Source organism: Copidosoma floridanum, unplaced genomic scaffold, assembly GCF_036245765.1.
Source record: "Copidosoma floridanum isolate Cflo_tuat_1 unplaced genomic scaffold, Cflo_Japanese_pri ptg000004l, whole genome shotgun sequence".
NCBI lineage: Eukaryota > Metazoa > Arthropoda > Insecta > Hymenoptera > Encyrtidae > Copidosoma > Copidosoma floridanum.
The window spans coordinates 29,419,565-29,432,674 of NW_028321881.1; the positions used below are offsets into that span (position 1 = coordinate 29,419,565).

General features: G+C 34.4%; 1 protein-coding gene and 1 pseudogene across 5 annotated transcripts in view; both read left to right on the forward strand.

Annotated features, from left to right (window-relative positions):
• Nucleotides 1-13,110, forward strand: part of ema (C-type lectin domain containing ema) — a 154,717-nt gene that overhangs the window by 26,143 nt on the left and 115,464 nt on the right. The window lies entirely within an intron of this gene.
• On the forward strand, nucleotides 2,465-3,523 carry LOC149375802 (uncharacterized; annotated as a pseudogene).

Sequence of the window (13,110 nt, forward strand, 5' to 3'; positions counted from 1 at the left end):
ACCATCTAGGAAGTGTCAAGAATCAATATGAAAAATTTCAGCAAAATCGGTTTAGTAGCTTTCGTGGTTAGCTATTACGACGGTTTTAGCGACTTTTTTAAAAATATTAGTAAGATTAAAAGTGTTTTTTTTTCGATACGAAGCTGATGAAATAAAATTACGAGAAGTCAATGTAATTACTTGGGACGAATTCATGGTCAACTATACGTATTGGTATCAAGATATAAAAATCCTGAGAATTTATGTACACAAAATGATTCAGAGAACCAAGCAAACATTAAAAAAATTTTATGGCAAGAAATTTTTGATCGTTAACAATTTTATTATTTGTTTGTCAAAGTTAATTCATTAAATTTTTTTTTTTTTCTAAGAAAATAAGTTTTTCAAATATACAGAATCCATCTTGAAAATTAGACGTTTAACAAGTGAAAACATATTAAGGATCTGTATTTCCAAGTTCTTGCATTAAAAAAAAAACTAAGAATGCTCGCATTACGAAATTTTTTATGCATATTATAACTTTGACATTTATCTTGGAAGTTTTGAATTCTGGTAAAAAATAAATTTTACAAAATTGAAGAACGGGACAGCCTTTAGTTTTGGTCTAGTAATTTTATAATTACAAAAATCGTTGTATATTTTCAACCGCCGATTTTATAATCATAAAAGTTTCATACTTTTATCTTTAGTGCAAAATACCATAATGCTGCCATGTAATAATAATATTAAATATTAGTTACTAAATATTTTAATTCATACGATTATACAGATATGTACTTTTCTTTTACAATAAAGCCTTTATAAAAAAATCTCCATCTCTGAATACTGTGATTCCAAATATAATTTGTATTTATTATATAATAAAATATTGTGATATAAAACTATATGTTGTATGTATAGGGTGACCCGTTTTAATCTATGGACCCGAATTTCTTCTAAACTACGAGGTCTACAAAAAAATAGTTCAGGTTGGGCAGGACAGAGGGGGCCATTTGATGGTACCATTATTTTTGACCTTGAAGTCAGTTTTGAAGGTCATTTCAAGGTCAAGATAATTTTATCAAATGGTAACCCCTAGTTTTGAGTGCGGATTTGAAAAGAGCAGGAAATTTAACATCAAATTTGTCTTAAGTGAAAATTGACCTTAAAAAGTTGAAAATGGAGGTCAAATGTCTAAAAAAACGATTCGTCGTAATTTTTCAAAAATGACGTGGTTTTCTGGGTAACACTACAGTTCATAATGCTTGAGAAAGATCAATAAATTGTAAAAGTACAAATTACTTTAATTATCTTGACCTTGAGATAAATTGTGAAGGTTATTTCAAGGTCGTAAAGCATTTTTGTATTCATAAATCCCGCTTTTGACTGCAATCCTTGTTTTTTGAGATTAGGTCCTAAAGAATGTTATTACTCTTACATGTTCATGATAAACCTAACCTTTAAAAGGTCACATTGAGGTCAATTTAAGAAGTCAATCAGCAAGTTTTCAATTGCTGATTCTTATTAATAGGCGGTGGCATTTTTTAATGCGGAAATAGCAAAACAAAAGTATTTTTATCTTACTTTTAGCGTTACCCGGAAACAACGACGTGGACGTAGTAAGTTCTGTTTCCTTTGGGGTGCTAGATTATCGTGAGTCCCCTAGCCTCTCACGTCGGGGTGCTTGATTATCGTGAGTCCCCTAGCCTCTCACATCGGGATGCTTGATTATCGTGAGTCCCCTAGCCTCTCACGTCAGGGTGCTTGATTATCGTGAGTCCCCTTGCCACTCACAATAGCTGCATTTAGCCACGGATAAATTGTTCGAAATTTTGTCCGTTGGCTTGAAGACACATGCGCACACGTCTTTTAAAACTGTCCACAGTCCTGTATTCAATGTTACATCAATAATCAACAGCATAAATCTAACTGTGGTGAACTTAAAACGAGCGGCGAACTAGAAATTCAAGCGATTTTCGAGTGTATGAGATTTAAATCGTATATTTTTACAATAAAATTAAAAACTACATAGATAATTTAAACAATTTTTGCCAACATTAGCTGGTTTAGTTAATTTTTGTTTTAACCTTTTTTAAATCGCATACACTCGAAAATCGCTTGAATTTCTAGTTCGCCGCTCGTTCTAAGTTCACCACAGTTAGATTTATGCTGTTGATTATTGATGTAACATTGAATACAAAATTAAAGACAAAATCGTAGCTCATCAATACAATTGTTTTTCACGGATAATGCAATTTTTCTTAGCATAAGCTTGAGGAACATATTTCAGTTTACTTTGTGATTATCTTCCTAAAAATTCGTTTGGGAAATTTATCGGTACTATTATTTCTCGACTACTTTTGCTTTTATAAATAAAAACTATCGAGCTTTTATGTTAGACATTGAATTTTTTTGTATTATTTTACTTCTTATGTAAATCTAAATTACTATTCACATTTCGTGTACCTGAAACAAATTTTTTAATATGGCTGATTATCCACCAACAGAAATTGTTGATATGATATTAGTTTTAGGGGAATGTCGCAACAATTACGCCGCTGCATCAAGACTTTATGCTGTACGATTTCCAGATAGAAGACACCCTGCTGATATGACAATAAGAACCCTAACAGAAAGAGCTCGCGAAGGGCATCTTGTTTGCCAACGCCGACATCATGATTATGAAGATAATGATGTGCGAACATCAACAATTCTTGCAGCTGTCCATTTAGATCCGCACATTAGTACTCGACAGATTGAAAGAGAAACGGGTATACCGCAAAGTACCGTTTCAAGAATCTTGCGATTTTTAAATTATCATGCTTACCATATTACTTTAACGCAAGCCTTACAACCTCGACATGTTGTAGCTCGAATTAATTTCTGCCAATGGGCTTTGCAAGTCATTCAAAATGATCCCCATTTCTTTCGCTATGTTCTTTTCTCGGATGAAGCTAACAGCGACGGGCAACTGAACAGACATAACTGTCACTATTGGTCGTACGAAGATCCTTACTGGTACAGAGCTGTAGACCACCAAAATCGGTGGAGCCTCATGGTCTGGTGCGGAATTGTAAATGGGTATTTGATTGGACCCTACTTTTTTGATCAAAATGTTAACAGGTTTAGCTACTTAGCATTGGTACGGGAGCACTTACCTGGTCTGTTGGAAAATTTTGACTTGGCAACACGGCAAAGAATGTGGCTTCAACAAGATGATGCTCCACCTCATTTTGCACTGATTGTACGGGAGTTTTTAAACAACCATTATCAGAACAGGTGGATAGGACGAGGAGGCCCAATTGAATGGCCTGCTTGTTTACCAGATCTCACGTCAACCGACTTTTTTTGGTGGGAGTACGTGAAAAATGTTGTTTTTGCACAACGGCCAACAACGCGAGAGGATCTGATGGACCGGATCCGTACAGCTTGCGCAGCCATTCCTCGAGAAACATTGCTCAGGACTGTGGACAGTTTTGAAAGACGTGTGCGCATGTGTCTTTAAGCCAACGGACAAAATTTCGAACAATTTATCCGTGGCTAAATGCAGCTATTGTGAGTGGCAAGGGGACTCACGATAATCAAGCACCCCGACGTGAGAGGCTAGGGGACTCACGATAATCAAGCATCCCGACGTGAGAGGCTAGGGGACTCACGATAATCAAGCATCCCGATGGGAGAGGCTAGGGGACTCACGATAATCTAGCAATCTGGTGAACAAGCAGGCCATTCAATTGTGCCTCCTCGTCCTATCCACCTGTTCTGATAATGGTTGTTGAAAAACTCCCGTACAATCAGTGCAAAATGAGGTGGAGCACCATCTTGTTGAAGCCACATTCTTTGCCGTGTTGCCAAGTCAAAATTTTCCAACAGACCAGGTAAGTGCTCCCGTACCAATGCTAAGTAGCTAAACCTGTTAACATTTTTATCAAAAAAGTAGGGTCCAATCAAATACCCATTTACAATTCCGCACCAGACCATGAGGCTCCACTGATTTTGGTGGTCTACAGCTCTGTACCAGTAAGGATCTTCGTACGACCAATAGTGACAGTTATGTCTGTTCAGTTGCCCGTCGCTGTTAGCTTCATCCGAGAAAAGAACATAGCGAAAGAAATGGGGATCATTTTGAATGACTCGCAAAGCCCATTGGCAGAAATTAATTCGAGCTACAACATGACGAGGTTGTAAGGCTTGCGTTAGAGTAATATGGTAAGCATGATAATTTAAAAATCGCAAGATTCTTGAAACGGTACTTTGCGGTATACCCGTTTCTCTTTCAATCTTTCGAATACTAATGTGCGGATCTAAATGGACAGCTGCAAGAATTGTTGATGTTCGCACATCATTATCTTCATAATCATGATGTCGGCGTTAGCAAACAAGATGCCCTTCGCGAGCTCTTTCTGTTGGGGTTCTTATTGTCATATCAGCAGGGTGTCTTCTATCTGGAAATCGTACAGCATAAAGTCTTGATGCAGCGGCGTAATTGTTGCGACATTCCCCTAAAACTAATATCATATCAACAATTTCTGTTGGTGGATAATTAGCCATATTAAAAAATTTGTTTCAGGTACACGAAATGTGAATAGTAATTTAGATTTACATAAGAAGTAAAATAATTTAAAAAAATTCAATGTCTAACATAAAAGCTCGATAGTTTTTATTTATAAAAGCAAAAGTAGTCGAGAAATAATAGTACCGATAAATTTCCCAAACGAATTTTTAGGAAGATAATCACAAAGTAAACTGAAATATGTTCCTCAAGCTTATGCTAAGAAAAATTGCATTATCCGTGAAAAACAATTGTATTGATGAGCTACGATTTTGTCTTTAATTTTGTATTCAATGTTACATCAATAATCAACAGCATAAATCTAACTGTGGTGAACTTAGAACGAGCGGCGAACTAGAAATTCAAGCGATTTTCGAGTGTATGCGATTTAAAAAAGGTTAAAACAAAAATTAACTAAACCAGCTAATGTTGGCAAAAATTGTTTAAATTATCTATGTAGTTTTTAATTTTATTGTAAAAATATACGATTTAAATCTCATACACTCGAAAATCGCTTGAATTTCTAGTTCGCCGCTCGTTTTAAGTTCACCACAGTTAGATTTATGCTGTTGATTATTGATGTAACATTGAATACAGGACTGTGGACAGTTTTAAAAGACGTGTGCGCATGTGTCTTCAAGCCAACGGACAAAATTTCGAACAATTTATCCGTGGCTAAATGCAGCTATTGTGAGTGGCAAGGGGACTCACGATAATCAAGCACCCTGACGTGAGAGGCTAGGGGACTCACGATAATCAAGCATCCCGATGTGAGAGGCTAGGGGACTCACGATAATCAAGCACCCCGACGTGAGAGGCTAGGGGACTCACGATAATCTAGCACCCCAAAGGAAACAGAACTTACTACGTCCACGTCGTTGTTTCCGGGTAACGCTAAAAGTAAGATAAAAATACTTTTGTTTTGCTATTTCCGCATTAAAAAATGCCACCGCCTATTAATAAGAATCAGCAATTGAAAACTTGCTGATTGACTTCTTAAATTGACCTCAATGTGACCTTTTAAAGGTTAGGTTTATCATGAACATGTAAGAGTAATAACATTCTTTAGGACCTAATCTCAAAAAACAAGGATTGCAGTCAAAAGCGGGATTTATGAATACAAAAATGCTTTACGACCTTGAAATAACCTTCACAATTTATCTCAAGGTCAAGATAATTAAAGTAATTTGTACTTTTACAATTTATTGATCTTTCTCAAGCATTATGAACTGTAGTGTTACCCAGAAAACCACGTCATTTTTGAAAAATTACGACGAATCGTTTTTTTAGACATTTGACCTTCATTTTCAACTTTTCAAGGTCAATTTTTACTTAAGACAAACTTGATGTTAAATTTCCCGCTCTTTCCAAATCCGCACTCAAAAATAGGGGTTACCATTTGATAAAATTATCTTGACCTTGAAATGACCTTCAAAACTGACTTCAAGGTCAAAAATAATGGTACCAACAAATGGCCCCCTCTGTCCTGCCCAACCTCAACTAGTTTTTTGTAGACCTCGTAGTTTAGAAGAAATTCGGGTCCATAGATTAAAATAGGTCACCCTGTATATTTTAAGTTTATTGGAATATTAGAAACAGCATTGTAAAAAGTAAACAGACTGAGTAACGATTGCTTATTTTTCTAACAAGTCCATTATTTTGTAGATATTAAATTTAAATCACACGAAGTTATTGAATTTTTAAGTTTTAAATATTTTTTGGGGGTATATATCCTACTATAGTATATAGTTGTTTTATGTGGGGCAGTCACAATTCCCCCCCCCACGGCTTCCCCACAAAAAAAACTTTTTTATGAATAGCTTCCCCACAAAGTAAGGTAAAATTTAATCGTTTTATACGTGATTTTGACATAGTTAAAAATATGCTAGCCCCACATTTAGCCCTCACATGCTCCTCCACGTTCCCCACAGGTTTTTTTGGGCCCCCACAGCTCCCTCACAGCTCCCACACTAGTGAACGTGCCAAGCACTGGCTCCCTAAAAAATAAGGTTAAATTTGTTCGTTTTATAAGTCATTTCGACGTATTGGAAAAATTTGGTAGTCCTTATTTAGTTCCCCTATGCCTCCTAACATTTTCACTTCTTACCACGCATCGTTATCAGTCTTTTTTTTCAGGCCATCCATGAGGCAAATAGACACACTTTTCACATAAAAAATATTTGTGCAGAAAATTCTATCAGTTATTAATTGATGTATAAGTTATCTTTACTTATTTAATTAAATTCATATATGTAGAATACATACAAACACGTATATTCATAGTTACGAACTGTAAAACTTAATAGTTTATATGCAATAAGTATAAAGTGTAGGCCACGTTATACTTTTTTTTCGTTTGTATTATCTTAGTAGTATGCAATTTCCAATGATCAAAACATACATTTTTATGACATGATAAAAATAGATGCATCATCTAAGAACTTACATAATAACATTGATAATGTATACTGTAAAAGTTTGCCGAATGTCAAAAAATTTTTCACTAAAATTTTTAAAAAATGATACATTTCTTAAGGCCACGGCCACATAGGGCTAAAAAAGCTAGTGGAACGTTACAGCGTCAAAGATAAAAGTTAATTTCCCTATAACTATTTTAATTTGTTGCGGGAACCTCTTTTTTCTAACGTTATCTATCAACGCGGTACCATATAACTTTTTTTTGCTTTGTGGCCCTATGTTATAACATTTGCTGATGTACTGAAAAATAGTTACATGATACGGCCACAGTATCATGTAATGGGATTCCGCGCATGACAATACGTTCAGCACACGTTTATTGCACCTACTGTGTTACACCTTTGCGGTGGAGAAAAACTTGTACAGGTATGTGAATACCCTTGTTTGTTACATCTATACCGAAGGCCGCAGTTACATAGGGCAGAAACAGCCAGCGAAACGACAAAAATCTGCTAGAGTGTTGCTGGTCTTTATCCTCACAGCGAATACCTATAGCTATGCGCTTGATATGCCAATCCAGAGGAAGCCATCGTAAACAAATAGGCTAGTGACACTAGAGAGAACGACAACGTCCAAGGAGCAACAACCACATTGTTGTTCTCTCTCACTTTTGCACTGCACTGCCATGAAATCAATACCGTATACCATACCATATACTTAATTCAATGGGTGCCTAGTGTGTGTGTGTGTACACATGTATATAAGCATACTGCTTTTGATGCTTGTCCATCTTTCTTTTGCTCACGCATACGAAAGTGCAATGCAGCAGCTCTGGCTCTATACATCTATATACATGGCCTCTCTTTATACTGCTTGTGCGTGGTGAAAATTGTAACGTACAATGTATATACATGTAAAGAGTTTTAATTGACGTAATCAGTTATAATAACAATAAAATCTAAAAAATAGATCATAATAGACTTTAACCAATCGATCCCGAGGAAAACCACCAGGAATTTTGTTAAAGTCTAAGCATTATTATTTAAAAACGGGTTGGTGCGCGGAGCGCACAGGGGGGCGAAGCCCTACTAGTATATATATATAATATTTTTGAGGGAGTTGGCGCGTGAAGCGTGCAGGGGCTGACGTATTTAGAGCTGGAAATTTTATTATTAAGGCTTTTTTATAGAAGAAAAATGTACATATCTGTATAATCGTATGAATCGAAGCATTTATTAATCAATATTAAATTTTATCATGATAAAGCAGCAATATGGTTTTTGGCACAAAAAATGAAAGAATAAAATTTTTATTATTACAAAATCAGCGTTTGTTAATATACGTGTAAATATATTTTGTTATACGCTGTCTAGTGCCATTGCACGATCCATCGAATATACTCAAGTTTCTTATCAATGTAACTATAGCATCTACTTTTAAATTTATAACATGTGGCAGTAATCCTTCATGTATATTATTTAGAGTTTCTATAGAAAAATTTTTGTTTATATTGTTATTAGTGCGATCACTACCTTTCTATTTTGCATAATCTATGCTGTTATAAGTATGTTTTATTCTTTTAATAAAATTTAAAATTTTATAATTTAAAATGTACGAAAGTTTGTTATGAATTAATAGAATTACTTTGTTAAGGCAGCTATTTATACCAGCTCCATAAATTTGTTAACAAACATCAGTTTTTCATCCCTGTTAAAATTCAGAAGACTTTATTGTTTCATTTTCAATGTCCAATAACAATGACAAAAATTTTGAATCTGTACACTGCATACTACTTTTACATTTTATAATTTTAAGTGTTTCCATAGAAATAAATACTTTATAGTTTCACTATTAATAGAACTTGTACACTCATGCTTTATCACTGGAAGTATTTGTCCCAAATCGCCTTCTAAAATAAATAATTTTTCACCTAATGGAATATCGTTATCTTATAAATCTCTTAAAGTTTTATCTACTTAGGTGACACTATATTATAACACCCTATTATGAAATAACGTCTAACTCTTTCTCTTTTATTCCAAGTTCTTACCGTCGAATTAAAACAGTAATATCCTGGAATATTCACGTATCTTATTTTTTTATGAAACTATCTATTTTATTCAATTTAAACCAAGCAGTTAATACTGTTTCGGAGTTTTCTATAGCTTTCCACATATTATTTATTCGAAAAAATATTTTTTGTTTATTTTTAATATGTACTGGTAAATTAAATACAGAATGACTACTCCCATACAGAGGAAACTCTTGCAATCGCCATGCTGCTTCCATGGGGCTTAAATAGTGGCCATCTACATACCCTGCTATTTTATCAAAAATTTCTATATCGTCTTTTTTATCACTCGTATTTGTTTTCGTTATTTTACGTGGTGCTCTATGCCCTCTTTTATGATTATATTAAAAAATATACTTTATACTTTAAATAAATGCACAATACTCAACATCGATGTGGCAATTATATTTGGTTAACAAAAATGGATTGCATGATACTACCATTGAATTATCATCTCAAATTTTTTTATTACTATTTTTGTGTCTATATATGCGATTATCACATCTATTGCCTTTTTTTTTGTAATTTGGGTATCAATTTTTGTAAAAACAGCATCATTAGTAAATTTCTTTGGGATCTTTTTCATTGAAAGTTTTTGATGACAAGTAAGACATGGACTGTCTTTACCATGAGGTCCACGAAGTATGCGTTTAATAATTGATTTTTGTATTTGTAAATCAAGTGGAATTTTCGCTGAAGTATATTTATCTATGTCTGTAGTAGTGGATGATTTATTGTTTAAATGCAATATTACAATAATATGAGAATGAGGCAATCCTCTTTTTTGAAATTCAATGGTATAAACGTAAGCAATAACTTTTCTAAAAATATTGTGTTCAGCTATATCGTTGAAAATTAATTTTAATTTTGTGTGAAATAATCTAACAATTATATTCGGTATATTATTCGAAGTGGTACCTTCAGGAAAGTTCTTTAAAATTTACTTTATTTCTTTTCATTTATGGTTATATGTTACGTTAATAAAAAAAATTAGGTCATCCAAACTTTCGCATTATTGCCATTGCATCTTGATAATGTTTCTGCATGTACCTATTACCAGCGATGTATGTTGATGGTAAAATAAAAATATTTGCAACTTGATTGTTTTCAAAATTATTAGAGTTATTTGAGGCACTACGCATTATGTGATCTATTTAACCTTGATAACATTCAATTGCTAGAATTTTTTGGTTACTGCGAAAAAAGTTTATTTTACTGCTTTTTATTACAATATATGCTTGCAAAAAAAATTGTTGCGTTAATCTTTCAGCATAAAGTATGGGATTCAAAATTTTACTATGTAGTTGATAAAGAGTTTCATATAAGTAATATTAAAGTAACGTAAGATTTTCTACTTTTGTTAAAAATTTTTGTCTATCGCATGTACTTTATCCTAAATCTCCTACTGTAAATAATAAAAAAAATACCATTTGATCGGCATGCTGTGTTCAGCATACAGCAGCGATAATGCAATTTATTAAGGTGTTGATAAATTAGATGATAATGTTTCTATAAATTTTCCCGTAGAAAGAAGAAACAATATTCGTGAAGGCTTGCCACTTCATGAATTTAATTTTAAAAAAGTACAATAGTAACGCTAATCCTAAATTAAAGTATATAAGACGGCTTATGTAACGGTACACGATTGCGAATTTCTAAATCGTTGAAGTATAACGTGGAAGGTGAGATAGTTACGGAAAATAAATTGGTAACAAAGTTTTTAGTCAAAGAATCACATTAAATACTTAAAATACTTCATTATTATCTTTCATTTTATATAGAAAACAATTAACATTAGTTGTAAGTAATTTATTGTAAGAAAAAAAACATATTCTTATTAATTAACGTTCCTCACAAATGAAAATTTTTATAGTACAAAAATAAATATGACATAATATTTTTATGATATATTTATTTATATTTTCATTGAAAGACTTTCAGTAAAACATGAATGAATAAATCATCTTTTTACTACCAATATTAATTGTTTTATATAGTAGAGCGTTGCTTGGAATGCCCCACACAGTTAACTATATTATATAAAAGTCAACTATATTATTCAATGTATAATAATTACGCTTTGCACAACGACCACCCATAAATCAATTACGACTTTAAATTTCTTCTTTACAATAAGAAAAATCATAGCGATAAGAAAGTTTTGTCTTTAAGTAATTTAATGATGAAGCAGATTAAAAATAATAGATTAATACGTATACGACACGTACAAGTCTGTATACACATTGAGGCCTGAGAAAGACGGCATGATCCCTGTAAGGTTCCCCAAAAGTAGCGTGAGGATAGGTTGGGAAGCGGTGGGGGGTCACGAAAAAATACGTGGGTAGGCTGCGGGGGAGCTGCAGGGGGCTGCGGTGGGTTTTGAGAAAAACTGCGATGTGTCAAAATATGGAAGAATATAACGGGTTTTTACCTTATTTTGTGGGGTACAGTGGGGTGGTGGGGGGTGAATGGGGATCTGTGCACGGGCTGTGGGGAGTTGCGTGAAATACCCCACCGAGATAACTACATAATGACACACTGTGCAGTGGACATGTACTTATCGCTCCAGATTCGAAAAAACCCTTTATCATCTCGACGGACGCATCAGATTACGCAATTGGAGCGATTCTTAGCCAGGGAGAGCTGAAGTTCGCTATCCAACTTACAACAAAGAATTATTGGCGACTGTATTTGCAAAAGAGCAATTTAGACTATATTTATATACGGATTCAAGTTCACGGTGGTTACAGACCACGAGTCGCTTAAGCACTTTCATTCATCTAAAAAACTAGACATTCGTTTTAACAGGCTCAAAGCAGAACTGAGAAGGTATGCGTTCGAGGTCATATACCGCCCGGGCTTAAACAACATACCTCCCGACGCTTTATCACAAAATCCAATTCAACGATAGGGGGAAGTGAATACCGAATGGCCACGCCAAGAGCTATATCAGCTAGTGGACGATCAAGAGAATGAAGAACTGGTCGATAGCGATGGACCACTGGTGCGCATATTTAAAGTACGGGAAACTCTTGAGAAGAGTATTCAAGATAATCCGAAGAAAATAAAAATTCATTGTACAGAATCAGAAAACTCAAATACGTCATAATACAAAAAAAACAGAAACGAAATTGAGGTGAGAATATTGAAAAAGGTTTAGATATGAGTATGGAAAGTCAAGAAGACGGCTATGCGGACTCTGAATCAGAGGAGCCTAAGGACAAGAATTCGCCGCCGCAGAAAGCACAAAATAATCAAAATTAGTGGAAAATACGAGATGTTGCAGAGAAAAGAGAATTTATTTCACAGTAGACGGAAAATTAGGCTACATGATCCAAAAACAATGCTTTCGAAAGGGAATAACAAGCTCGCCAGCAATATTAGAACAAAAAGAGAAATCACGAAAAGCACGCAAACGACAACTTTACACCTAGTAGAATAGAATTATTTTTTTGAAAAATTAAATTGCTATTGGCGCGAAAAAAATCATGGTGGTAGTTATTCAGTTCTAAACAAATCTAAATAGTTGCAGCGGTTTGCAAAATAGTTTATAAAATGCTAACTGTAGTCAAAAATAGTTTTCCGCATCTAGAAAAAAACTGGAGAGTCGGACAAAAAAGTTGCACAATTTCAAGTGTTAGAATAAGAGTTTGTATAAAGCGCCATCTCTGCTATTATATATGTACTGTGCATACGCGAGCCCCGATGCTGCGCATCAGGCCAGCCCAGTTGATCGCTAGTCTCTAGCCAGTTAAGACTTAATTGAAAGAACAGTTTGTAAAGACGGTATTACGACAGTTTATATCTAAATAATAATAATTACGATTTCTCTACAAGTGTTTAGTGATTTTCCCTTCTTGTTATCCTTCCTGGCTTATTTCCCGAATCCTGAAGGCCTCGCGCAGTGAATTATAATCTCAACAGGTTATGGGCCCAGCACGCTTCCACTGCGCGGGGCTTTTCTTTGTGATAAGGGACTTGAGCCGGGATTGACGCGTTTTTCTCTTTTCCATCTAGCAACTACTAATATGAGTGAAAGTGAAGAAAGCAACGTGCCAGTAAATGAGATTGGGTTCGAGGCAGAAGTGCC